At 35.5% G+C, this 5542-nt stretch overlaps 1 pseudogene; it reads left to right on the forward strand.

The window, feature by feature from the left end:
* The first annotated feature begins 470 nt into the window (after positions 1–470).
* On the forward strand, positions 471–887 carry LOC114212663 (large ribosomal subunit protein eL31 pseudogene; annotated as a pseudogene).
* Positions 888–5542: the final 4655 nt, after the last annotated feature.

A 5542-nucleotide genomic window follows, 5' to 3' on the forward strand; every position in this document is an offset into this window, starting at 1 on the left:
TGGATCAGGGAACTTGCTGAGGCATTGGAAATATTCTATATCTGGATAGGGATGTGGGTTACATGGTTGTTGACATTTGTCAAAAATCATCAAACCACTCAGCTAAGATTTGTGCATTTTGCTGGATGAAAATTACATCTCAATTTAAAAGAAAATAAAATGAAAAATAATTATAAAAAATGTGAAAGAGAATACATTTATTGTACTATGCAAGGACTGCATTCATCTTTAAGAGATTTATGTGTATGTTCAACGATGTCAAATTATTGTACTTAGGAAAGAACAAAGAAATGCCTATATAATAGTTCATCTCTTGGGCAGAATTGAATCAGTGAAAATATGTTATGATTTCTGTGTGCAGTCCGCCAAATGTTGCTATTAAAATGCACATTAGGCCTCGCCTCTCCCCTTCCAAGCGCCTCCACGCGACCCGGAAGTTGTACTTGTGACGCTGTTTTCCCTCTCCCACAATACCTCGCGCTCTTCCTTTCCAACCAGGACCCGGCAGAATTGTTCCCGCGAAGAAGGGTGGCGAGAAGAAGAAGGGCCGTTCTGCCATCAACGAAGTAGTGACCAGAGAATACATCATCAACATTCACAAGCGCATCCATGGAGTGGGTTTCAAGAAGCGTGCCCCTCGGGCACTCAAAGAGATCCGGAAATTTGCCATGAAGGAGATGGGAACTCCAGATGTGCGCATTGACAACAGGCTCAACAAAGCTGTCTGGGCCAAAGGAATAAGGAATGTTCCATACTGTATCCGTGTGCGGTTGTCCAGAAAACGTAAGGAGGATGAAGATTCACGAAACAAGCTCTACACACTGGTTACCTATGTACCTGTCACCACTTTCAAAAATCTACAGACAGTTAATGTGGATGAGAACTAATTGCTGATTGTCAAATAAAGGTATAAAACTGCAAAAAAAATAACATAAAATAAAATGCACATTAATAGTACTAAGAAACCACAGCCCCAGATGCATATATGTAAATTTGTCTCAAGATAGTATGGGTTTCATTTTTATTTTCATTTTAAATGATTTTTATAAATTTTATCTTTGAGAAAGCCAGAAATTATTAAATAATTTCCATAAAACCAAAAATATATCCAAGAACTCTTTGAAAGTTTAATTTGATTTCATGTTTGAGCTGAAATATGATTGTCTTTGACATTTAAAAAAGTATTTTAAATTTTGCTCATTTTAATTTACATATTCTTTTATATCATTTTAAATTTAAATATCAATTTTTAAATTCAAATATATCTTAACTACTATGATTAAGCTTATGTATGGAACATGTTTTTAAGTAATACCGTTTTTAAAAGTAACTTTAGAGAGAAGTAAAGTTAAAAAGTAATGATGATGGAAAGAAACAAATTAATGAAAGAGGTCCCCAACCCCATAAATCTTAAATTCTTAGTTTTTATAACTTGGGAGGAATGTATTTTTCTTTTTTTGTTTCTTTTTTCCTCCAATTTTTCCTACTGTACTAATCAATGGCGACATACGGAATAGTTCAAAAAGTTTAGTCTTTGATTCAAAATTTTCCAGAAATTTATATTATCAGCAATAGTGCTGTAACTGCAGATGATTTTCATTGTTATATAAGCACTTGGTGACTTAATTCTCTCTCTCCATCTGTGAGATAGTTACCATTTGCCATTTTTACATTATTTTGACATTACCAGAAGTAAACTGACTATAAATCTCCAAATGTATTAGCTGGTGTACTGTTCCCATCTTGATAAGTCTTTATAACTGAATGTGCCACATACATATAACATCTGATCATTGGTGGAACTTAATTGTTTCAATCTGGGCCTTAGGAAGAAAGGTGTTTATGGTAATATAATTTCTGTGCTTTAAGTATCATTATAAAATAATGTTTGAACAGTTTGGAAAATTATGCGATTTTACTTTCTTGATTAGAGCATGATTGGTGTCTCCTATCTAATTCCTTCTCTAAAATATATAAAGAATATTCAACTGGATATGTTTGTGTTTAATAGTTTAAATATACTTTGTCCCAGAATATATTCAGTTCTGCTGATAATGCAGCAGCAACTTGTTTCTTTGGAATAAAGCAGAGATTTTCACTCTCACAAAGTAGCCAAATAAGACATCTTTGCTTACCTATTTAATAGCTGATTTCTATGAGATTTGTTTATAGATATACAATTAAGTTCAGTATCTTGATCTTAAAAGTTAATTAGAAAAAATAATTTTAAAGAAGCAATTAATATTGCCTGTATCTTGCATTTATTAAATAGTATTCCTTGCATCACAAACTTTATTTCAGTGGACTCTTCCATTGTGTAAATTTTTGAGGGAGGTGTGTCACCACTCCTAATTACAGAAGGCCCAGTATTCCCTTTCCTCTGTCTTTGGTAGCTAAGGTGCAAATTATGATCAGGATTCTACCTTTTTGATTCCCATTCAGTGCTTTTATATGGGATTGACTCATGTGAGTGTAGAAGCAGAGGTTGGAACTCATTCATAAAGGGTGTGGCTGCAGAGTAGTACAACTGTGTCTGATGTCAGGAATGTTTAGTGGTACTAGTGATCCCCAGTGGAAGGGGTAGCAGTATACCTACTACCAGATGTCACTTTAGGAGTGGCTGCTTCTGCATGGCTTGCTTTCCTTCTTTTTGATCCTAAAACCTGTTTCAGCTACCTTTATGGCAATAATGTGAACTTTCTGACAGCCCTTCACTCAGGCTATTTTCTACTTAGGTTTTGTTGCTCCGCCCCCCTTTTTTTTTTTTTTAAGAGAGGGGAACGGGGGAAGAGGAGAGGGAGAGAGAGAATCTGAAGCAGGCTCCATCCTCCTAGCACGGAGCCTGAGGCAGGGCTTGATCTCACAATCCTGAGATCATGACCTGAGCTGAAATCAAGAGTCAGATACTTAACCCACTGAGCCACCTGGGCACCACAGTAGTTTTTTTTTGCTTTAAACAAAAAGAACGCTTGGGAGGGTAATTTCCTCTCTGCTATCTTCTACAAATGCTGGTCATGTGAAATAGACTTAAAAGCTCTCATTCTTATGTAAACAAATGTATTGCCACAGTTATTAATTAATATGAGGTAGAGCCTTCCATGCACAGATAGTGTGTAGTTTAAAAGTCAGCGCTTATTTTTTAAATTCTTTAATTTTTTAACTGATTTCAATTGGTCATGAATTTTAAACATATTTCTCTGGGAATGTGTGAGTTACATTGTATGTAACATAGTCAATAATCTGACCGAAATTGTACCTTAATAAAAGTAGGATTGCATGGGCCTGTTTTTCTTCCTCCTTTTGTTCAAACACACAGTGCCAGAGCTGTGGTTAATGTTGTGATGGATGTCAATGAACCCTACTCTTGAGAATTTGAAGCCTAAAATGTTAGATAACATGAGTTCACATTCTATAAAACTAATGAGAGATAGAATGAAATGAGGCTGTGGCCGTGCCATCCTTTCTGTGGTCTGCAAGCAAGATGCAGCAGTTTGCTTAGAGTCTCACTGTGCGGGGATGTATTTATAAAGGAGTAGAAATAGTATGCAAATAGACTTTTTTTTCCCTAAACCTAAGAAGCAACAGTTTAAGATCGCTTATGTTTTATGAAAGACTACTTTCTCTATTTTTCCAAAGAGAGTCAAACTCAGTGTTACATAGTTCACATATACAAGGGTTTAATTACAAAAAGGAAGGTTTTGAAACAAGCAAATTTATACTTCTCTGCTGTGATTGGATTATAATTGTTAATTAACTAATTAATTAATTTGAGGAGGAGAGAATCTTAAGCAGGCTCCACACAAAGCGTGGAAGCTGACACAGGGCCCTATCTCAGGACCCTGAGATCATGACCTGAGCTGAAGTCAAAAGTCTGACGCTTAACCGACTGAGCTACCTGGGCACCCCTGTAGTTTTCTTTAAAGAATATAATTCTTGTGATGCATGTCATCTTTTTTTTTTTTTTCAGGATGGGGAAGGGAGAGAAGGAAGGAGGGAGAGAAAGACACACAGTTTCTAAATATGGCTATTTCAACCAGGAGAATCTTATTTGCCCCTCAAAGTATGCAATTTGATAATGAGTCTTAGAATCTTTTAAAGTGTCTATGCTCTTTGAAGGGGTATTATAAGAACATAATAGGCTATGTTTACTTCTTAATTCTCATTTTCATTCTCTCTAATATTTTCTATATACAACTGAAAAGCCACTCACACCTGGTTAGGGGTTCCAGGGATAGCAGCAGTCTCAACCTCTGTTCATTTCTCGAGATTATTAGATGGTTTTGATTTTTCTTAGAAACCATGGAAATACTACTTGGATATTTTATTTTTGCCAACAAAATAATATACATATTTAGTAACTATTGACTTTTTAAGAAGCATTTTCAACCATATTAAAATATTTTTATTGTTTACATTTAAAATCTACATGAATATCATTTAAATTTTACGATATTTATCTCCAGTGTGGTTGCAATAATAGAAAAGAGGCTTAAATTTTAGTTCCCGAAATTTCTTTAATATAAAACAAATGCATTCATGTTGTTCTGATGATCTCAAAAAGAATATATTGTACCATTGTTGATTTTAAGGCCAATTAAACTACTGAACAAAAACAGTTTAATAAAATCTCTTCATATCTTTTATTTACATGTGATAAGTGTAACAGGATCTGGCATATATTTTTAAGAGAATTTGTTATTGATTTCTTAATCATATCACAAGAATTTTGGTCACTGAAAATAGTCTTTAAATATTTTCATTCGTGTTAAGAAATATAAAAGAGAAATGAAATAAGTAGGGGTGAACTCATCAAGTTTTATAGTTTTTAGTGATCTCCAATAATGCTTCAAGTGTTTGGAACATTTTTCCAAACTTGGAATGGAAATCTATTAGGATATGTGCCCATATTGCAATGTCCTTGTATAATTTGGTAACTGTCCACAGAGGGGGTGCCTGGGTGGCTCAGTTGGTTGTGTCAGCCTCTTGATTTCAGCTCAGGTCGTGATCTCAGGGTCCATCCTTGGATGGAGCCCAGGGTTGGGCTCTCTGCTCCATGCTGAGTCTGCTTTCCCTCTCCCTCTGCTCCTCCCCCAACTTGTGCTCTCTCTCTCTCTTTCTCTATCAAATAAATAAATGAAATCTTTTAAAAATCCGTCTGTCCACAGAGGAAGTACAAATTAAAAGGCATGTTTGTACCAGTATGAAAAATGTCTTCCTGACCATTAATGATAGGACATGAGAGGACAGTGTACTATCTAACACATATTAATGAGAGAACATTTTCCATATTTTTGTAATTGTGGCTGAGAAGGAGTCATATAGCCTCTCCCAGTGAGATAAACTGGGAGATGTGGCAGTTATTATTTGGTGACCTCATGCGCTGAGATTTATGGGGAAAGAAAGAACAAACTAGATATGCAGTGATAAGAAAGGAAGGAGTGTGTGTGGAGGGGTGTGGGTGTGGGTGGGTGAAATAGAGTCAGAGAGACAGAACTCCCCAGTTTTCTCTGTCAGTTATTCTTTCCCTTCTGTGAATCCTTGG

This window comes from Eumetopias jubatus, unplaced genomic scaffold (assembly GCF_037043125.1).
Source record: "Eumetopias jubatus isolate StellerSeaLion01/CBP00866 unplaced genomic scaffold, mEumJub1_p1.0 scaffold_3, whole genome shotgun sequence".
Taxonomy (NCBI): domain Eukaryota; kingdom Metazoa; phylum Chordata; class Mammalia; order Carnivora; family Otariidae; genus Eumetopias; species Eumetopias jubatus.